At 50.4% G+C, this 23,513-nt stretch overlaps 1 long non-coding RNA gene across 1 annotated transcript; it reads left to right on the forward strand.

The window, feature by feature from the left end:
* On the forward strand, positions 1 to 22,684 carry LOC126534244 (uncharacterized). Its single transcript, XR_007600290.3, has 4 exons — positions 1 to 309; positions 7,158 to 7,206; positions 12,639 to 12,754; positions 22,652 to 22,684. It is a non-coding gene; the product is annotated as an uncharacterized lncRNA (long non-coding RNA).
* The last annotated feature ends 829 nt before the right edge of the window (positions 22,685 to 23,513 follow it).

Below are 23,513 nucleotides of genomic sequence, written 5' to 3' on the forward strand. Positions count from 1 at the left end.
GCTGGCTTCGTTAGTCCGGGATGTCTCCGGGCAAGGCAGAAATTTCTATTCCGAGAGAATATAGGAGGTGCGGATACTCGAATGACTTTGCTTTTCTCCCAAGCGCAAAAGGGGGGCGGGGCAAGACGCATCGTCCTTCCTTGAAGCAGCTCGCGGAGAGGAAAAGAAAGGCGACGAGTCGCCCGGCGCGAGACCCGTGCAGGAGATCCGCACCCGCTCCCGTGCCCGACAGCCGCGCGGTCTCGCCAGCCAGCCCCGCACCCTCGAACCTGCCGAGCTCCTCCTGACCGGCCGCAACCATGGGAGACGGTGAGCCGGCCTTCCTTACCTTCTCGATGCCTGCGTCTCCGCGGGTCTCGGACGCCGAGCGGCGGGGGGAACGCAGAAGCCCGGGGCTCGGACGGCGCGTTCGGGCCCGTAGCTCTTCTGCCTGTAGGCGGAAAAGCGGCAGGCCTCGCGGCGCCCGGTGATGCTGCGTTCACCCCCAGTGCGAGGTGCAATGCGGGGCAGCCAGCCCCGCATTGCATACACACAGCGGTGGCCTGGCAGACGAAAACAGCCGTTTAGCCGGGTGTTGGGACAGGTTGACTTTTTTTTTTTTTTTCGTGGCATCTTCGGGCATCGCGCGCTTGGCTTCATCGGCCGTCGGGCAGACTGCGCGCGTTTTCGTTAAATCGCCGATGCTAAGTGCGGTATTGTGAGTTTCGGTTTGGAAAGCATGTGAGTCTTACGTTCTCTGACGCAGACACATTGCCTCTTGCCTCCATGGCGGCCGCGCCGGTATAACACTAAGCACTGTTGCTCTTCGTTAGCCCTTCTTTTACAGGAAAAGCACCACAGGACGCTGAACGCCTATGGATATCGCGTTGCCGCGGAGGAAATTGGGCGTTTAACGAAACATTTGCAGTGCTCGCGACCGACGTCATCGTAACCTAAAACGGTCACTATTTTTAGACAACTCGCATGTACTTCGGATTGGGAAGATTAGGAATTCTGAGGCTTGGACCTCGGGCCCCTACTGTGACTACGGGAACATCACGCGCGCGAGCAGTGGGCCACTACAACGCCGATTACGTTGGTCAACCACTAAAGCTACAGGCACAAGCGCAAATGGCTCCGAAATACCGCGGTGGGCAACGTCAAATTCCGCCATGTGAATGCGCCATCACTTCGGCACTGACTTATAGCTCTCGAGGCGTCCATCATCTACGATTAGTTAAAAAATGCGAATATGGCGCAATGGTTTACGACATGGTTAAACTGGCAGTGTCAGGAATATACTGCATGCGCCGGCTGAGCCCGTAGCCATATTTAGGACCATCAGGTTCTCGGAGCCCAAGTATCTGTCCTGACACTGCGTAGTTCGTATGCTCCCTCGGTTACACGGCACGTAAAACGGCGCAGAACAATGCTTGTGCCTGTCTCGCAAACACGAGTCGGTTAGTAATACCGGCCGTGACTTTAAAACGTCAGCTCCAGGAATCCGCAGGGCCTTGTTAGCTGCCCTTTACAGCTTTACGAAGACGATGCGTGATGCCGACCGCTTGCTGGCGCCCTGTAATGTGTTGTGCTCGTCCTATATTGATTGTATACATTGGCTATACATTTTATGCGCAGCGACACATTTAGGCGTGGTGTCCCTACAGCCTCGTTGCACTGCGAGCATAATGGCGCTTCGAGGCCGCCCCCTGGGTCATTCGTTGACGTCACACGAGAGCCAGTACTGGCCTGCGTAGTGCCGCGTTTAGTTTTGGTTTCAGCAGTCCAGCTTCGCTGGCGCGTAGTTTTCAGCTTAAGTGACAGGGTAAGAAAAAAAATGGAAAAGGTTTGCAGCGTCAGAGGAGGTCGCCAAACCCATCTCCTCTGACGCTGCACCTCGTTTCACTAGGAGCTAGCTAATCTTCGCGTTGACTCTAGAGGTCCTATATATAGTGCCAGGACCTTTCGATGCATTGTTTGGTTAGTGGTAATCTTGGTGACGCCCTCCTCGCAATGTGTTCTCACTACCGGTTCTCCGCTCTACTATCTCTACACGGACTCCCTCCGTGGCGAGGGCTTGTCTCTCACGAGCCTTCCTTCGTATTCTTTAATGACTAGGCTTTATAATTGTCACGTGACTCACCCTCCTAGTTCCATTCCTTCCTCCACGGCTTAATTCATCGCCCTGGAGGCCACGAACGTGGGCATGCTGGGATGGATACTCCTCCAGCTGCCGGGTTAGGTTGCTGCAGTCGTAGCGGTACCGTGCTGTCGCCTCTCGTAATGCAATCTATAAAAAAAATTGCATGAAAGTTCGCTCTGAATTACTGAAGCAGGTATCCTGCTTGCAGCGAACAGAGACTGCGGCGATTTACCCTGCGCCTATTGTTTGGGCCTACGGCTTCTACCAATCGCTGCAGCCCGTATACTGTACCGCAGACCGCGTTACCAGGCCCCTTGAAATTGATTCACGCCATTCACGCGCATACGGACAATACGCGGTGTCGGCGCTCTCGCGTTGGCCAACCTCTCTAGCATCCGCTGCACTGGCGTATTCGTAAACACGACCGGTATTCACGAAAAAGTTCTTACGCTTAAGCTGTTCGTAAGAACAGATTTGAGCCAGTCGCGATGGCGAACATAATAGAAGCCAATGCGGTTGGTCAATAGCAAACAGCGCTTACGAAAGAAAAGCTTTCTGAATTTGTCCCCGCTTCTTCTGTGCGTAAGGTTGCGCGAACTTTTGGCGAAGGTTCTGAAAATGTTTTCGTTGCTAACAACTCGTCGTGGACCGGCCAGCCGTCTTTGCTTATTACATTGTGAAGATTGGCCGCCGCCTACTCCTAAGAGCCATTCCGGACCTTAGGGCCAGGTTGCCAACCCTACAACTGCAATGTACAGCAGTTTTCCCCCCATATCGACACACAAAAGAGAAAAGAAATACTTGTTGCCTTATAACTGGCCGCAAGATCAGGAACGTGTTCTTTCATGTCCGCCTCATGGACAGTCCGTTTCGGCCGCCACTGATTTGCTGAAGCTGTGCGGCCGAGGAGGGCACCACCTGTGCACCAGCCTGTCTCCTTCTCGCTCGTACAGCTCCAGCCAATCAACGGCGACGAAATGGACAGTCACACAGGATTCTTGCAGAATAACCCTCACCCCGACCTCTGGTGTCAGCCAATCACGACGTTCGACATATGATTAGCGATAGGCTGCTGGCCAATGGCAAACCTCACTTACGAAAGAAAAATTTTTCTCTTCGTATGTGCTGTCTGCAATTGTTCATGGTTCAGGCGGGCAGTTTCGCTATCACGGCCGTCGCTACGCTGAGTGACGTGAGCCGAAACGCACGCCTGAATAAAGGGCCAGTTCTTTGCGCACTCTCGCCTGAACGTACTGCTCGCTTGCTGTTTCTTTGACGGTCATTAGAGAGCTTTAGTTTAGGGGACGCAAGGCGTTGAGGCCCCTAGCGCTTGGGTGCGTTTGCGTTTGCGTACGCAAGCAGAAACACGTTATAGTTTAGCGGCCCCAAACGCAAGCCGCAGTGAGGTCGCATGCGCTCGCAGCGCCATCAACGTCTGATCTTTTCTGCGTTATCATTTTTTAAAACATGAAATCAAGCATACGAAGTAAATCACATAAAACTATTCTTATTAAAAGCAGTTATAGAGAGGTTTAGAGTGTCCGGTATTCGGATAAACGCAGGCTGGGGCGTTGGGGCGGAGCCATGAACGGGAGCGGCCTGCATGGTGCTGCAACCTGGTGGCCCAAAGCTCAAACAGACAAAAACAGCTAATATTGCAGTAACTAAGTGTATTTTACTTTGCTGCGGGTATAAATTTTTGGCAGCAACACAATTAGGCCAGTGACGAAAATTTACACCAGCAGCGAAGTAGAATAGACTTGGTTACAGCAATATTAGCTGCTTTTGTCCGTTTGAGCTTTGCGCCGCCAGGTGGATGCACCATGTAGGCCGCTCCCGTTTATGGCTCCGCCCCAACTGCGTTTATCCGAATACCGGACACCCTAAACCTCTCTAATATATATAAAAACGACGTCTGTCGACACTTGGCGAAATATTTGTTAGATTATCTACCCGCTAGCTACTTGTAAGTTCTCCTACACCGCGAGAGTCACGTTGGTAACATGACCACTTAGGGGCAGCGATGTTTTCGGCCGGCCAAACAACCCAAGGACGCAAGTAGACGTAGCGGTCTGCGCATGCGCAGTACCGTCGCCCCTAGTTCTTGCGTACGCAAGCCGCTTGCGTCCCCTAAACTAAAACTCTCTATAGAATAGACATAAGGGCGCTATAACGTAAAACTATTCCAAACTTTTCTATTCCAATTCTGTGATCAGCCCTCCGCGATTGGCCAAAAACTTTATTGGACCAGCCCCACGTCACCTATCCGTCACGCGACGTCACGAAAACGGCGATAGCTCCCCATCTGATATGACGTGTACACACTGATTATGCAGGATTTGACCGCAAAAAGAAAAATAGTTATTTCTGATTCGACGCCTTTTCGCCATTAGCCCCCGGCTATTGGTCAAAAGTTTTCGGGCTGCACCCACTTCATCTGCCTGTCACGCGACATCACAAAACCGTAAAAGCTCACCGCGTCAAAGTGACGTGTACATACACATTAAAGATACATTAATATGCCGAACAAAACTGAATTTTCTTCTGAATAGCCGCAGGCAGCCCCGTTCCGAAAGGAACGGGGCTGCCTGAAAGGATGGCTGCCGCCGATCGCTCGGGCGCTGGCTACTCGCACCTGCCGGAGAGCATGGATCTATTTGCGTATAATAAAGCTTCTTGCCTGGCCGTGTAATGTTTTCGAGCACTTTGGGCGCGTTTACGACCTCGTTCTGCCAACTCTTCGTTGCTGAGGATCCGTTTTAGCGTCATTCTTAGCGTTGCATGCCGCCGCGGTTTTCGACCAGCCACCGGAAGCTAAGTAAGGGAAAGCGGACCAATCGCAGACGCCGGCACCACCTTCTTCATCCGGTTATCGACTTTTCAGTGCAGTGGCTCGGCCCTATTGAATCCCTCTCCACTTGAGCGTGCTCCTCGCCTCTTTTCAGCTAATTAGATAAGACAAGCCGCTCAGTGTAGGCAATGTTATTTGTTCTTCAAGCAAACAAAAGTGACCTCCTATGAACGGGGAGAGCGTTTGATCGGTCTGTTCAGACAACCCTGAAGGTGACCGCCCGAAGCTTGCGTCGGCGGTTACGCAAATTTGACGTCAGGAGATTGGAATAAAAGCACATTGTAATAGTTTGGCGTTATAGGGCCCAAGGACTCGCAACCGAATCGCTGGCGCCTTCTAGTGATGCATACTGCGCCTCGTGTTTCGTCGAAGTGCGAATATAAATCTAAAATCGAAATGATCAGTAGATAAAAAAAAAGAGGTTATTTTTTTCTGCGACGCGGCGGTCGTACGGAGGTTCATAATAATCGCTCATTAACAGCAATTCACTAATGAGCCTTTAGATGGAATTACGATGCGAAAAACGCTAGAAATAGAAATGCAGATCCTTTTCACCGAGTAGTTCGCCCTAAAGAATCGAGATGGCGCTTTCGGCGGCACAGGTTGCACGAAGAAGCATGTGCTTGTTGCGGTAAAGCTAGGAAAACTACGGAGCATGTTTTATTAGAATGTGAAGGCGTCTACCCAGCGGTCGATTTAGGCACCACTGGCCTCCTTGAAGCCCTTGGGTTCAGAGGGAGCAGTGGTAAAGCAAACATGTCCGCAATAGACATTAGTAAGAGGCGACTGGAGGATTGGTGGAAGAAAAGTAGGGAAACGACAAAAGACGGAGACTTACAAAAGCACAGTTCGCAATAGGGGATCAGAAAATTTGGGCGTGGTAGTTCAGAGTTTTTTTTCCTTTTTTCATTGTTTAACCAAGGTAGGACATTAAGCAGTATGATAGCAAGAGCTTGGTGGCGCAACCCACCGCCCCGTTCCAAAGGGGACGCTCATAATATCCATCCATCCGTTGCCTCTGCGAAAGCGCACGACTACGAAACCATTACCCCCTCCGCCCTGATATACTGTGCGATCAGCTGCCGGGAATGCAACTGGGTGTTCGCTAACGCACTGTGCTCCATTCATGCTGCAAACTGTGGAGTGGTAGAGGGAAGACGTACGTGGGCAGCGGTTGGCATGCAAAAACTAGCGACTGGAGTGATGAATCTGTGTGACCAAATCGACAGGCTGCCTGCCAAATAAGGGCTGTCTGCGTCGCCGGCTCTTGGTAATACACGGCTTCCCTCGGGGATAAAAAAGTTTACTCGTCCGCCAGCGTTGTATCGCTAATCTCCAAAGCAGGTACTTCAGCATCGAAACGTCAGCGAACGTGCGTATACCTGCTCGATACACAGTGACAAAGGAAGTAGCGGAGGCGCTTCTAGCTGACATAGTAATTAGAGGCGGCAAACGTGGCTGTTTATATCGACTGAGATTTTAGTTTTTTTAGCAAAAGAACGCGTTAATGAAGTTGGTGTCGAGATATACTTTGGTGTCGAAATAAAGATAATTTTCTCGCGCATTATCTAAACATATCCACCCCAACTCGCACGCAAACTTACGTCCACTCTATCGCCAACGCATGAAGAATAAATGAAAGGGCTCACCTTTGAATGAATGCGCCCAAGCATGAGTTACGGCGACAACAGGTTTTCCTGCTCACTTTAATCCAAGCACCCGCTGAATAATAACTCAAGCGCCAGATTATTTAACCCAAGCGAAAAAAAATTTTGTCTAGCGCCAGCAGGTTTAATCTAAGTGCTAGTCAATTTAATCCGTGCGCGAAAAACGGCAGGATTGCAAGTCAAAATGGTTGAAATGCCGAAATAGTTGCTGGAAGACGACAACATTAATTATTGTGGTCGTTGCTAACGATTTATGAAAGGAATGACTGGCATTTTGCACGGAGATGAACGTCGTATAATGACTGAAGTTGACGTAACCCGGTCTCATGTTACACTCCTGTAACACCGACTGCTGCGTATACGTGAAAATATAAGCGTCCCGCGCATGCGGCGTGCATTGCATGTGGAACTCTCACGTTATGTAGCGTGCGCCAAGCTTCAGCGTACGTAGAACTATCTAATGCGACGCTCTGTGACGATCGACGCGTTGATTGACACGTTCCTTCTCTCTCGACAGCTTCGACCGCGGACCCGTCAACTGCCGGAGGCTCGGAACAGTCTATGGTGTAAGTACACTTTCCTTTCGTATGCGCTGTCTGCCTGTCAGACAGAAGGCGACCAGGGGGCCCGATTGAGCGTGGTGGTTAAGGCCGATCCACACGACGGACCAAATTGTTCTTTTGGTCACCAGTTCGTGCGTATCGCCGTTGGCCCGCGCAAGGACCGCGGCCCTCGCGGTCCAACAAATCGCCGAGGCTTTTCCCGCTTCAGTTTTGGCGGCGGACCGCATGCAAACCGCAGCGATATTGGCGTAGCCAACGAATCTTGTCCGGCAACAAAGTGTCTTCAGCCAAATCCAATCTAGTTTTCGGCTCAGCAAAAGGCAGTCAAGTCAGTCGTTTCATGTACGCCGTTCCGCCTACACGTGCGTGCAGCAGATATATTTTTTAATCACCGTGTCCTCTTGGAGTGACGAGGAGGTTTTTTTCGTTTTGTATACCTCGTTGAGCAGTTCCCGGCTTTGTGGGACTCGAGCCGGAATGATAACAATGATAACACTCTGGCCGAGAGTGTAGCTGGTTGGTCTGCTCTGCTGTCTGCTATGGCGGTCCGCCGTGTGGATGTGCTCTGCGCCGGACCGGACCGCGGCGGGCCGTGACGTCGCATCGCGTGACCGAGCGGCCCGCGGACTTGGTCCGTCGTGTGGAACGGCTTTTAATAGCATGCAATAAAGTGCCACTGGAGGAGAGGTGTGCGGGGCTAAAGGCCTGCTGCAGAAGACTGGAGTGGCAGTATAAGAATAAAAGGAAAACGTCTGAGGTATAGTTTGATGGGGGGATTTGCCATAGGATTGCGTATACGTACCACAGAGGGTCGATGGGGCAGTTCTGTCCGCTATCGCAGCATTTGTATGCGCGCGTGTGTGTACGTGTGTATGCATCCTTGCAACGGTTGTCAAGTGCCAGTCCAAACCATGCACTAACTAGCGGATTATGGCTTGTAAATTCACATTGTGTTCGTCGCGTTGCTAGCATGTTCGCGGAGTGGAGGCAGTACGAACGAGTACAAGTATATCCGACGCATGTCCTTTTCGTTTCCCTGGTAGCCTAACAAGGAAACGCGGAAGTTTCAGCATAGCGGAGGCGTACTATAGCGTAGACACATAATAGGAGCGCGTACTATGCAAAGCAGCAGCTCTGTGTCATTCTGCGGCGTGGTCAACTGAAAAGCTCCTGCTCCTGCCACACTGGAGGAAAAAGAATTAATCGACGATTGCGATACTGCGTGATGCTAATTTTGAGCGAAGCTGTTTAGGTGTTTCGAATTCGCGATATATCGTGGTAAAGAATGATTCTGAATCACAGGGTCCTCTCGGCGGTGGCGCTGAGCCTCTTCTCGGGCGGCTCGTTTAGCAGAAGCGGCAGACGAAGCGTTTACACCGGTTGCGTCGCACATTGTTCAGAAAGAAAGCGTAAACACGGGAACGCGTAGCTCGCGCGGAGCGCGTTCTCTAGCGGCGGTGGCGTAGGCGAAGTGGCGCATGCGCAGTGGTTCCGAAGCCCACGCCAGCGCTTTGTTTCCGTATATGGTATCGATGGACGCGCTCGCAGCGTGCCTGGTCGCAGCCGTGGAGCACGTGTCGTGCGGGGCGCCGCTTTCCTCCTCGCGCTCTCTTCGCTCTCGCCGTCTTTCATCCCCCGCTGCGTTCCGCGTTCGCTCATTAATCTTTCGCTTTGCTCGTTCGCTCGGTTACGCCGAGAGACGCCGACGCTCAACGCAGGAACGGGCGCTAGAAGCGCCGCGCTCTAAAACGTACGCGGCGTGCCGCCAGCGGTGAGTCCACTGGCGGTGAGTCGCTGCGGCCGCCACGTGACAGCAAGAAAATCTTTCCTCCTCTTTTACTTTACGTGTAAGTGCGAAAATTCGCGCGTTTTCTTACGTCTTGACGATCAGAGCAGTGCTTACTTTCTTCGGCCTTCGTTCTTAGCACGTCATGCCGGATGATGATGACGACGTCGTTTCCACTGGGATCATAACCATGTGGGTGTATTTTAACGCGGCGTCGCCGCGTTGAAAAGACGAGGAGAATGAGGTACTGGGTGTCGCCTCCGCGTCCTTGTAATCAGGGTCCGTCTTATCGTATGGAATCGAATATGCCGCACTGTCTCAAACACCTCTCCATTGCGACGTCTCGGTTTAGACTCGTCGTGGTAAAAACAGCCGCAAACCATCACAAACCAAAACAAGCGTGAACGAGAGCTGACGCGAGCAGACGACGGCGCGAAAGGAGCCGTCCTGCTGGCACCAGACACGAGCGCGAATCGAGCAGTCGGGCAGATCCGCGGGATGCCAGTTTCCCGCGCGCCTACGTCACTGAAGGGGCCACTCTCATTGGCCTCCGCTGTCCGCGGCACGCAGCAAGCCGCGAAAGATCGGTCCAGGACCGATCCTTCTCGCATTTTTCTTGTAGTGTGGTCGGGGCTTGCCGAACAGTCACGGTACATCTGTGGTACAATTCCCGAGTGGTGACTGTGACTGCAAGGAATGTGGATAACATGGTTTGGGAGAGGGAGGGGAGCAATTTGTGCTCTACGCTTCAGCAGAAGATTGATGAATTACCATATCAGCCGTATTATGGTGAAAGCAACAAAAACAATCGTTGTAGCTGCCTTTCACTCACGTGCAAGTGTTTCCAAGGCCACCTCTACAATACAAGCCTTTAACCTCTCGTAGCCAGAACATCTCGGGGCTGAAGAAAAAGAATCACTTAAATTGCGCCTAGAAGTACTTTTACACAAATTTAAAACATAAAAAAATCTTTTTAACAGCATTTACTATCTGTGCGAAAAATTTATGGGGGGTCTACAAGAAATTCTTGTTCGTGTTACCAGTGCAAAATTGGACGGGACAGAGAGAGGGCGCAGACGCCACAAACGCTGGACTGCTGCTGCTGAAATCTGAAATTTACTAAACAAGAAGCCTACACAGATAACGAACCATAAAACGCAGCATTAATTACCACGCGCGCGTGCCAGTAATACTTTGCCTGAGAACACCATTTGTGGTGCAAAAAAAAAAAAAATATCGTGTATCTTCGAGGATTGGTGGAAACCATACGCGATAACGAATGAAAAAAAAAAATCTACCAACTCAGCCCACCTAACATCATTAGGTACAGTTTGTCGTTACAAAAAAAAAAGAAAAAAAAGAAAAGAAGGAAAAAAAGTGGTAAAGTAGGCGTCTAGCACAAAAGAATGTCTTCCTATTAGAACATTTAAAAATTCTGGGGGCTTACTTGCCAAAACTGCAGTATGATCATGAGGCAGGTCGTCGCGTGAGAATCCTCAACACGCAGGCGTTCTTGCATTTCGGCCTCATCGGACTGTGGCCGCCCGCCGCGACCGCGATCGCAGCTGCGACGTCGAGCTTATCAAAGCGCAAGCAGCTACACCGTACAATAATTTACACCCTTAAAAGTGAAAAAGGGTGTAAGTGTGTCTAAAACTCGCACCCTTATAGTGTGATTCATGTAACGGACACCATAAGGGTGTGAGTTAGACACATTTACACCCTCTTTCACTTCTAAGGGTGTAAATTATTGTACGGTGTACTGGCGTGTTTCATTTGCCCGTTTTTCGCCCTGTACGGATTCTGAATAGGCAGGGTGTTCCCTTACTGCATCTTTGCGAGAGCTCGAATATAGTATTGCAAAGTGTTCGGGCGTAAATTAGCACCTGAATGAATGCAGCCGCGAGAATTTGTCGGACTGTTGTTCTACTTCGCTGAAAACGCCACTGTTTCGCAAGTCAGAGATGGTGACACGCCGACGCGGTATTGTAGGATGACTACAAGTGACGTCAAAAGTGCCTCGTTTGGATTTAGTTGCTCCTTCGTTATGTCGTGAAATCGCGACAACAGGCTAGAAGGTTAGTCAAGCGTTTAAGAAAACGAGATTTGTAAACCGCGTGACCTCATGTCCGCGCGATTTGGAGAGAGAGAGAGAGAGCCGCACCGCGGAGAAAGGGGAATCCAATGTGTTCACGCCACACTAAGTAACGTGCGCTGTGACGTCATTACGTCAGATGCAGACAACTGCCACGATAGCCGAGAAAAGCTATTAGGTTTAAGAGAATTAACTATAGGGCGATAGCCACTTGTGGTTAACCAGTTGAGATGCAAAGAAAAGGTGACTAAGAAGGATTTTTCTTTATTTTTTTGTTGAGATCTGTTTTCGTTTTTATCCTAACAAATTCATGTTTGCGAACTTGTTAAAAAATGAGCCGCAATTGAGGTGTAAAAAATGCATTTGCATTGTTATATTCTCGTTCTTCTTTGATTGGTAAGTCGGAAGGCCTTAAATTGTGAGGAAGCTTTCAAAACAATTTGCGATAGATGAGTGTATACCTGAAGATTTGTGCACCTGGATGGTCAACCACTCGTGTTCACCCTAATCGGAAACTCCCCCTTTCCAGAAGGTTTAGCAAACGGTTTGACAACGTCGATGCACATTATCGCTGCAAACACAAGCTCATGTGAGTGCAGTTGGCACATTTCTTAGCGCAAAAGTCTAATGCCTTATCAGGTTACGCGCGTAGTGACAATCATTAATGAGCGTTAGGGCCGAGGTATAGAAGAAAGTAAATAGGAAAAACGCTGTCCTGTTAATCTTGTTGCTGCTTCGTTCCTGGTATTCATCTTGGGTTAGTATATATCGCGGAACACTAATAACCAGCCAATCTAGCAAATATTAATCGCGAGGTCATGAGTGGTATACACGGAAGGCTTTATTTCATGAGCATTCCCCTTGCTGGTTGGTGCCATCTAAAGAGTTCTTCTAAAGCAAATAGCATTCTCCGGCTACCGTGGCAGTTTTCGGAATCTGAGCCAGTGACGTCACCACTAGGAGGGAACAAAAACGGGGATTACCCCAGGTCTGTCTACGCGTAGGTGACCCGTAGTGCGGTGCGGAGACGTATTTCCCACTATCCGCTGGACTCTCAAATTGGTGCGCGCGTGAGGTCTCAGGTCACGTGGTTAACGCCCAGCAGTGGCGTAGCCAGAGCGTGGCACACCGAGCCTGTGTCTCCTAGGCTGCCTGAATGTGCACCTCCTGCCCCTGCGTGACTGCGGGCGAGGAGGACATCGAGGCACCCTAGTTCCTCGCCCCCCCCCCCCCCCCCCCCGAAAAAAGAAATTCATTTATATGCGGCTTTCCAACCCCCCTGCCCCTTCCTTCCTCTCTCCGTCCCCGGTCAAGTGAGAGTTCCGACGAGTAGGAGTGCACTTGAGCACGAGTGAGTACATGTAGCCCACAAAAATGTTGGTGAGCCAGTATTACCAGTGAGCTCCCTCTTATTTTGCCCGCCTATGTTTCATATAGCGCATCGCGTCCTTTTTTGATTTTTTATTTGCTGCGTACTTGGCGTTACACCGTGTAATTCCGGAGCGGACGGTTTACCCCCCAGACATTTAATGCTTCTGTGCCTGCCCTTTTCAGCAACAAGGATGCGGGAGGTGGCGGAGGCGGTGGTGGCATGATCATCCTCCTCATTCTGCTGGTGGTCGGTATTCTCGCCGTCGTCGGTGTACTCTTCGCAACCGGAGCTCTGGGCGGTGAGTAGGGCCTTTCTCTCTCTTTCCTGATGTCGAGCCGTGAATCGCGTTCACCGCGAAACGCTAGGAGCGAGTGGAAATACGGAGCTGAAATACGTTCGCCTGTCCGCAAAATGTATTAATTCATCACAGGATAATCTAAAAGATGTGCGAATAAATAATCTTTCAGACGGAATCGAACACGAGTCGGACAGCGAGAAACGATTCGAATGTCGAATCCTCTTCGTAATACTTTTAAACTCGGAGGCCATGCAACACGCGTTGTAGTTGAAGAAGGCACCAGAAGATGGCGCTACCACCTTTGTTTTTTTTAGTGTCCCTGTATATGCTCCCGCAGGGAGCAGAGTTGCGCATAGGTCCGGTTTATGATCCAGCTCTGCAGTGAAGCTACTCCTTGCGCGCGCAGGAGGCAAATGCCGCGCGGTGTTCCATTTGCTTTTTTGTCTGCTAGTCGCGAGCTACATGCGGCAACTGTACGCAAGCGCTGAGCAAGGTGACACTTTTTAATGCAGGCAAAGCTCGAACGATTGGCGTAGACGGAGAGGCGCCAACCCCCCAAAATTTTTAATTTGTATGTACATATATATACACGCACATATACAAAAACATGCACGAATGTACATAAAAACAATAGGACCCCCCTCGATCCCTCGAAATAAAATCCTGGCTACGCCCGTGGCTCGAACAGCTCAAAAGTTCGCGTGCTAACGCGCATTACCTTACAATAAAAAGCGGTGCAATGTTTTTCAGCACGTATATGAAGTTTTCTCGCGGAGGCGGAAGACAAAAAAAGTTTTAGAGGGTGTTTAAAGAAAACTTCACACACGTGTGGTAGACAATTATGTGAGCACATTTTGGCTGCCGAAACGAGACGAATAATCGATGCCGCCAACAGAACTATCCTGCTTGCAATTATGTCGGTGACCGAATTGACCATCATTCGTCACTAAACGTCGTTCACAGCAGCTGCACGTTTTCTAGATATGCGGTGCAGGCGCGTAAATTTAAATGCATTTCAAATGTTCACATGCGCACATCTTATGCAAAGCTTATTTTTACGATTCATACCGCAAACTTAACAGCTGCTTCGTCGCAGCAAATCTGCAAATGGAAAAAGATTGAAGAGGCACAAGCTTCTAGAACAAATTTATTTCGTACAAGGGAATGGATGAGCAATGGCTGGTGGCAGGAGGGGATGAGCGCTGGTTCTTTGAGCCTCGGGGGGCAGAATTCAAAGCCACTGGAAAGACAACAAGTTATTAAGAGTAACAACAGGTTATTTTTATTGGACTAATCACATAAGATGACAAACTGGCAAAGTAATTATTCACACATTGCAGACTGTAATATGACAGCACATTGTTATTCATCTCTTCCTACTACTCAGGTTAATTTACTATAACACAGCGCTTATTAAACGTACAAAAATAATTTCACATTCCTCACGTCGACTAAGGCTGACCGAACAAGCGACATATTGCGGGTGGTAAATGCTGAAGCTGTCGTAGCTGTCTCATAAGCAGGAGCGCACGGTGTCTTCGCTTACTACAAAACAATGAACACCAGCACATCAATCGACCTTACATGAAAAATCAGAACGTCGAAATAAAAATTAAAAAAAAGCAGTGCAGAGAAAAGTCAGGGTGCAGCGGGCAAATTGTACCAGCTGGCAGTTACTCTGTTAATCTGAACTCACTTTTCTGGAGCCGCATAGTCAGAACAATCGTACAAGCAACAAAGCGAATTGAGAGAGTTCGTAAGTTAACATTCTTGGCGTATATGTGCAGCGCGACACAGACGTGTCGTCCTTTCTTTGTACCGCATCTGTGTCGCGCTGCACGTATACACCAAAAATTGCACAGGTGAACAACCGCTCATGCCGGGCGTACGCATTTCAGCGTGTACACGAGTGTTACTCGAGGTAAATGCCGCTTTAGTGTAAACAAGTCGAACTCACCTCTGTAAACAAGGCGAACGGACCTCGCATATCCCGGTCCCTTTCGGAGCCGGCCGGTCTCGTCCGTCCGCACGGCACCGCGTAAAAAGCTTTGCCATCTTCCGTGTGATTTGCGCAGTTTGGTGCACTGCAACCCGTCATACTAGAATACAAGTGCCAAAATGATCTACTTCGTAGCACTTCACCAAAGTCATTAACTTAATATCCTCGAATACCGTACCTGCAACCCGGAGCCGATCGTTGCTACGCACGCTCAATGGTCCGCTGATTGCAATTTCGGTGGCACTAACAGAAACGAATCGGCGCCGTTTCCGTAAATTTGACTTCGGAGCGCGCAGTTGATCATTTGACGTGATTTTGCACCACGTGATGGCGCTCGGCAAATAGCGGTGCGAGCGGCGCCGGAAAAGGTATGCGCAACTCTGTTCCCTGTGGGAGCATATACAGGAACACTGTTTTTTTTTTTTTCATGGGCGCTGCCATGTTGCTTAGGCAGTGGCGCCATCTATGGGCATGCTGGCTCGGGCGAGCACTCCGTGTTATATGTGCCAGGCATATATTCGCCGGCGGTTTCTGGTGGTTGCTTTCGTGCTCGAGTGGTCTCATTCAGTACGACCTCTCGTCTTCTAGTGGGAAGCGGTTCTGCGAGACGTGCTGAGTCGTTTTTTTGCTTGCGTTGAGGTGGACGCAGCACCCACCGCAATATGTGCACGCGTGTTAATTTGAGCCTTCCGTCAGCCTCACTATGTTCTAATTGCACTTCGAAGCTGTGGCTTAGCAGCAATGAGTAGTTACAAAATGTGTCACCTAACAGCGTGGATACCATTATGCCGAGAAATAAGTTGTGCTGCTTACCTTGATAAGCATAGAAACTGTTATCTGTGGATGCTTTGCGCGAATACCTCGTTTGTTGGACGAGGTTTCCACCGACAAATAAAATAGGTTTCGTTAGCAATATTCAACAGCATACCATTAAGTGTCAATCACACCTGTCGAGTGGTCGAGCGACCGGCTGAGGCGGCGCGAGCTTCTGAAGCAATGCACGGTAGATGCTGGCTTAGAGATCTGTTATTGTGTTTCTATATAGCGCTTGGTACAAGCATGCGGCTTTGCCAGGCGAGGTCTTATTGTGGCATTATCCAGTGTTTATTTATTAGTGAAAGAAGAGGATGAAAACCTTTTTTGTTCAGTCTTGTTTGCCCCGTTCTCTACGACGCACTCACCCGTTTTATGGAAATTGTCATCACAAACAGGGACATTTTTAGGCGACCTTCCTTCTTTTATGCACTAATTTTTATCCGATCACCTTATGGAATTACTGATTTACAGGGGTAAATGCAATGCCGAAGCACAAAGCCTATTCGTATCACGCTGGTTTACCAACTGCAGTGATCGCTGTGTTCAGCAAGCCGCCGCGTTGGCACAGCGGCTGTGGTGTTGCGGTGCTAAACACGAGGTCGCGGGAACGAATCCCACCAGCGGCGGCCGCATTTCGATAGGGGAGAAATTGGAAAACGCCCGTGTCCCATGCATTGGGGGCATGGTGGTCAAAATTAAGCCGGAGCCCGCCACTACGTCGTGTCTCGGAATCAGAACGTGGTTTTGGCACGTAAAAACTCCAGAATTCACTTTTGTGGTGAGCAACGCGATCGGCATTGTACTGGAGTTTAACGTAGACATGATATAGTGTTTCTAAGCCTACTGGACTTCAAATGTGTGAGAACGATCCTCGTGGCTCTCACAAATGTTTTATAACGATTGATGCCGAAATGTTTCGGGATTGCATTGGGGGTCGGCTGTAGACGAGCACCCTTATGCTTTAGTTTGCACACCAAGCGATCGGATGGCGAGATTTAATTTCCAATTCGCTCGGGCAAGTTATAGAGGCCGGTTCTCTTCGTCGACTGGAAACCGATACAGCCAAAGTGGGTCACAACTCTTGCAGACACCGCGGCTGGCGATGCACGTCGCACGTTTGCGAATCGAAGCGGAATTTCCGCGTACTGTAGCTAGTGCTGCGCCGAAAGGCTTCACAGCGGTTCTTCGACGACCTTTCGTGAACGGTCGTCATAGCGTAAATTTCGCGGAGAACGAGCTGCAACATCTCCGCAGCACACTGTGGCAGCACATTTAGAGAGAGTGAGAGATTTTTTATTGGGGGGGGGGGTGAAAGGTGGGGCTAAGTGCAGCGCGGTAACTGTCTCTCAATAGAGGACACCTGAACCGCACTGCGCAAAGGGGAAGGGAGAGAAGAAAAGTGGGGTGGCAGGAGCAGCGGCAACAGAGGATGCCTAGGCGAGTCATCGGACATGCTCAAAGAAGGCAGTGCCACGCCGGCTCGCACAAGCCAGAGAGGAGGAAAGGCTCGCCCCCCGCGCGTTGAAAAATGGGCTACCTCGCTGTTCACCCCTCCCCCCCACCCCCCGCTCCGCGGGAGGACATCGAGATACCCTAGATAGTGATTCCAGGTCACTTTACCCTAGATGAAAAGGTTTATTCTAGCCGCCTGGCGTAGCCTGGGGGACACTGGCCGAACGAGTGTAGTGTGGACATGGCCTCCGAGATTTGCGCGCGCCGGCAGGTTTTGCTCCGGCCGTCCCATTTGCCGCGCTCCCCAGCAAAACAGTGTAATGTGGCGCGCGCGCCCGGCTATGCCGAAAGGGCGCTATTAACCGAGGCGTAATAAAACCCCCTTAAAGGTAGTAAAGTAGCGACGCTCTCCTCCTGCGCCTTCACTCCTCCTCGTTTCTCCTCTTTCACGCTCCCTCCTCGACCGTGGCGCCGCCTACACTGCTCGAGCGTAGCAACTGCGCCAACATGCGCTCCTCGCCACTCCGTAGACGTTTCTCGAGCAAAAATTGCGCTGATGCACGGCGCGAGGGCCCACGTGATGCTATTAGGCCAATAGCGACGCGGCGTCGGCCTCGGCCAGAGCGCGCGAGGAAGAGGCGGTATTCTTCAAAGCGTGGCACTACTTTACGAAGTTTAAGGGGTTTTAAGGCGTAAAAGGGAAGAGAAATGCGGCCGTAATGAAACACAGAGCGCTATGTGGGTACAATAGGTACGAGGTGCTCCGGAGTATGTGGAAAGGTGAATACTGCTCCAGGACTTAACATTTAGAAATGCGGTGGTTTGCTTGAAATCAGGGATACAAACCGTTCTCGATGGCAAGCAAAGGTCAGTGGGACGCCTCGCATTGGGCGCTCACGGGAAGACTGCAAATGAAGCTGTGCAGGGTGACATGGCATGGACAAGTTTTGAAGTGAGGGAAACTTGGAGTAAAATTATGAAGAACGACTAAGCAATATGGAAGAAAGTAAATTGGCTGAGAGAGTGCTCAGGTATTTGTACGGGAAAAGCATTGATTAACAGTGGAGGTAAAGAACCAGGAAGCTTACCAGCAAGTATACCACCTGTATGGTGAGCAACGTGGCAACAAAGAACGTCAAGCGGAAAATCACAAGGGCTCTCATGGATGGCGGCAATGAAAAAGAAACCTGCTATGAGTAAGAAGAAAAAGACGAAATCAGGAAAGAAACAATTTGATAACTCAAAGGGAAGCTCTTTACTTATCGAAACGAGATCACACGCACTTATAAAGCGATATACAACAAGGAAGAAGCATGTGCTTGCTGTGGCAAAGCTAGGGAAACGATGGAAGAAGTTCTATTAAAATGTGAAGATATCTGCCCAGCGGTCGATTTAGGCACCTCTGCCCTCCTGGAAGCCCTTGGGTTCAGCGAGAACCAGGGGGAAAGTAAACATGTCCGGAAGAGAGATTAGTAAGAGGCGATTGGAAGATTGGGGGAAGAAAAGTAGGGAAACGACAAAAAAACGGAGACGTGCAAAAGCAAAGTTCGTAATAGGGGATCAGAATTCTGATTTGGTTGTGGGAGTTCATAAGTTCTTTTCTTTTTTTTTACCTAGGTAGGACATTATAGGCAGTATAATAGCAAGAGCTTGGTGGCGCAGCCCACCGCCCCGTTCCAAAGGGGACGCTCATAACATCCATCCGCGCGACATCTCACCGTGCGCATGGGCTCTTTTTTTCCCGCCTTTTGCGGAGAACTTTCACAGCCAAGAGGAACGAGCTGCACACACATCTTCCAAATGCATTCATTTTGGCCTAATTTACGAAGGAAAACACAGCAACTGCTTAGTTTTCCGGAAGCAGATCATTGCAAGGATGTACCTTTCTGTCTGTTAGTATTACGTTATTTTATTCGTGTCCATTTCTTCGCAGCGTAATATCCGTATTTATTTATTTATTTGTTTATTTATATATTTATTTAATTTTCATTGTCTAGGGACCCGAGGGCATTAAGTGGAGTGTTCTAACAATAAATTATTCATCGCAACTTTGAAGGCGGCAGGGTCTTCGGTTGCAGCGACGGAGGCAGGAAGGTGGTTCCAGTCACTGCTAGTTTGCGGCAAAAAAGAGGCGTGGCAAGTGTCTGTGCGGCACAACAGAAATTTTAACCTTGAGTTTAGGATCGATCCGTGAGGACAATTAATCCGGGGGGAGGAAAAGATCGTTTTTAAGCCGAAGCACATGCGGCGTGACTCAAGTGTCGGTGGACCTAAATTAGCTTTCATTGAAGAAGCGCTGGCGTAGCGAGAGTAATTAGAGAGCACATATCGGGCAGCTTGGTTATGAACGGATTATGAACACTACTACGCGTCGATGACGCCTTGGACTGCTTGCACTGAGCCTAATACTTCTCGTCCATCGATCTTCGGTCCGGCTACTTGCAGATTTCAGTTGAAGAAATGGACCGCGAGAAGATGGCCTTCATCACGCCGGATGGCTTATATAAGTTCAAAGTAATGCCCTTTGGCTTATGCAATGCTCCTGCGACATTCGAACGTATGATGGACTCTCTTCTACGAGGCTACAAATGGACCACCTGTCTGTTACCTTGACGACGTTATTGCTTTTCCTCCCACGTTGAGCAGCCACCTTACCCGACTGATTGCCACTCTTGCGGTCTTCCGAAAAGCCGGCCTCCAGCTGAACTCCACGAAGTGTCAATTCGGGCGCCGTCAGATTACCGTGTTGGGACACCTCGTAGACGCACCTGGTGTCCAACCAGATCCGGAAAAAGTTCGTGCCGTACGCAGTTTCCCTGTGCCACGTTCTGCTTCTGACGTGCGCTGCTTCGTCGGCCTGTGTTCTTACTTTCGCCGTTTCGTTAAAAACTTCGCCGACGTTACTCGGTCCTTGACAGATCTTCTAAAGAACACCCCATTCTCATGGGGCCCGGAGCAGGTTCACGTGTTCGCCGCTCTCATCGGATTTCTGACCACCCCTCCCATACTTGTCCACATTGATCCATCCGCACCGACCGAAGTCCACACTGACGCAAGCGGCCATGGCATCGGCGCTGTTCTCACACAACAACAGATTGGTACCGAGTGCGTGATAGCTTACGCCAACCACCTGCTGTCCTCTGCCGAGAGAAGTTACTCCATCACCGAGCCGGAGTGCTTGGCTTTAGTTTGGGCTGCCGCCAAGTTCCGGCCATATTTGTACGGCCGCACGTTTTCGGTCATTACAGACCACCACGCACTCTGTTGGCTGTCTTCCCTCCGGGACACGACAGGACGGCCTGGTCGCTAGGCTTTGCGGCCACAGGAATTTACGGTTGCTGTCAACTATAAGTCTGGATGTCTGCACAAGGACGCTGACTGCCTCTCTCGTCACCCCGTGGATCCTCCTGATGCTGCTGCGCATGATCCGGTGACCTGCGTGATGGCTTTTACTGTCATCACCAGTCCATCATCGCCGGAGTGTAATCTGGTAGCACTGACGCCACGTGCCGCATGTTCGTTCTGCACGACGGCATCCTCTACCGCCGCAATATCAACCCTGACGGCCCTGAGTTGCTCATTCTCCTTCCTCGTCATCTGCGATCCGTCGCTCTCGAACAACTTCACGATGCACCGATGGCGGGACATCTTGGCGCTTTTGCGTACTTACTACCGCGTACGACGCTGGTTCTTCTGGCCGGGTCTCTACCGCTCCCTGCGTCGTTATGTCGCCACTTGCGAATTGTGTCAGCGCCGGAAGAAACCTCCTCTGCCACCTGTCGAACAACTCCATCCAGTTCCCTCTCAACCATTCTTTCGCGTAGGCCTTGACCTGCTTGGCCCTTTTCCGACGACGACTAGAGGAAATAAGTAGATCGCCGTCGCTACTGATTACGCGACATGCTATGCGATAACAAAGGCCTTGCCGACTAGTTGCTCAACAGACGTCGCCGTTTTTATCCTCCATGATGTCATTCTCCACCACGGTGCACCTCGACAGTTACAGACCGCGGCCGCTCGTTATTATCTCGAGTTGTCGACGACCTCCTCCGCTCTTGTGCCACTGACCACAAGCTGTCTACCGCCTACCACCCACAAACGAACGGTCTTACGGAATGTCTCAACCGAACAATCACAAAAATGCTGTCGATGTACGTCTCCAACGATCACCGCGACTGGGACGCCACGCTGACCTACGTGGCGTTCGCGTATAATTCGTGCCGACATGACACCGCAGGATATTCACCCTTTTATCTTTTGTGTGGTCGCGACCCCACATTGCCGTTTGACACCGTCCTCCCTTCTGTGCCATTAATTCATGAACGCAAAGACGTAACCAATTTTACAGCGAAGCTGTTAAGATCTAGTTCCCCCATGACCGTGTCCGTGTATAGTAATAAAACTCCCTATACGTGGGCTGATCCTGAAAATAGTGCAATGCCGGGCCGATCCGCGGCAAAGGTGAAGCAGGCGTTAAGCACTCCTGATACATGTGCCGATCCCGAAAATAGTGCAATAATGGGCCGACCCGCGGCTGAAGTGAAGCCCACGCGGGCCGATCCCGAAGATAGTGCAATGCCGGGCCGACCCACGTCGGAGGTGAAGCCGGCGTTAAGCACTCCTCATACGTGGGCCGAGCCCGGATATAGTACAATGCCGGGCCGACCCGCGGCGGAGTTGCACTACGCCATTAAGGGGCCCACCACAGCTTCGCTTGTCATACTTCTTTAGAGAGTGGAAGGGCACTGAGGCTTGTTAAGTGTTGTGGCACAGGATACGACCCAAAGGGTGTAAACTTTTTCTTAAGAGTGCAGGCACTGAGCGGAGGACGATGCGCTTTGCTCCGCTTAACGGCCGCCTATAAAATTACCGTCCATACGCGATCATAGCCGTCGATGCAGGGTTTGTAATGGCGAAGCGTCAGTTCTTTATCGTCAGTGGCCCGCCCGTGTAGCTGGGGCGCACGTAATGTAAGTCTTGTCGCTTCGCAGTGCATCTTCGACTCCCGGCCAGTGGCACGGTCGTCGGCGGTGGGAGGAGTATATGTGCCGCATGAGCACGTTCTGCGTATGGGCCGCCTGGCCATGAACAGGAACTTCAGTATAGAATTCATTGAATATTTAACACCAAAACGAATCATCGGTAACAACGTGCCATTAATAAGTGGACTGTGGTAGCTAAAGCGGCATCTACATAAGGGGAAAAAATAATAATAAACGGAGAAAACGTGGCTAGCTAGGAAACGGTTAAATCTGTTGTTTTTCGAATGCAATGCACAATTTGGCATTAGAGCTTACGCAGTTCTGCAAGCCATTATGCAATTAGGCAGTTAATTTGGCTATTTAGTGAACCAGCGGTAACAGAAAAATTCACCAGCGTGCGCAAGATCATTGCCAACGATAACGCCGTTGGCCGATCTTCGTACCTCGTACCTTCCTTGTTTTTAAACAGCTTGGCCCGCGTTAGCTGATGCACATGCTATATATCAGTCTATACGTTCATATCCTGTATTCGTTCCGTCATACAGACGAACTGCGTACATGTGCTTTCATGTGCGTGGTCGAGTTTGTGTGCTCTTGTGCTAACAATACTTCTCCGGATTTCTTCATCCATCTTCTTTTTTCCCGCAGGTGCCAAGCAAGCAACTACCACCACGGAGGGTAAGTATACATCTCAATTTATGGCATCTTCGGATGACCATTTTCAAGCGCTTTAAGAAGGCCCATCTTGTCAGGATGGTCGAAAAGGGCGACGCTCCGGCTGCGCGCGGTGGCTTCCGAACGCCCGACTCCGGATCGAAGTGCCAAGAGGTGCTCCGACTATCGTTGTCGATCGGCACTATAGGGTGCCCCGATAAGCAGCACCGCCGTTCAGGGTGGTGACACCATTGTGACACCCTTTGCGCAATCCCGTGCCGCTGTGCACCACAATGGCGACCCATTATACTGTTCGACAGGCCTCTTTGCATCACTGGTGTTAGGTTGAAATTGAACATTTTGGGCAAATAGTACGCAAGGTCAACATGTCATTAGTCTGCCGGATATGGTATTTTGACCCGGAACAACGAGCTTTCATTTTTCAATGAGCCTATAATTTGATTACACAGAGCTAAAGTAGTTGAACTGTCGCCGGCTTCCAGCTAGCGTGGCACTCTTTCAAGGGTCAAGTATACACCAGAACACCGTGAATTCAAAGCGCGCCGCCATATTGATGAGCGCCGGTCGCGCCATCTATCCCAAGCGCCGCGAAGTAGCAGGCCTGGGCTGCCACGCCGGGAGATGCGACCCGGCGCGAAAGCGAAACTTGGGCTTTTTAGCTGGGCGGAAGGCGTGTTTCGCGTTTTTTCTAGCCTGTCATTTTCGCTGTCTCGATTCAATCAAACTTCAAGACCTCATGCAAGTCCGCAATGGCCACACTGAGTGATGTGCAGACTGCAGAAGCGAATACATCGGGTAACCACGTAAGCACGTAACCTGTGAAGGATTTTACAGC

This window comes from Dermacentor andersoni, chromosome 7, assembly GCF_023375885.2.
Source record: "Dermacentor andersoni chromosome 7, qqDerAnde1_hic_scaffold, whole genome shotgun sequence".
In the NCBI taxonomy this organism is placed as follows: Eukaryota; Metazoa; Arthropoda; class Arachnida; order Ixodida; family Ixodidae; genus Dermacentor; species Dermacentor andersoni.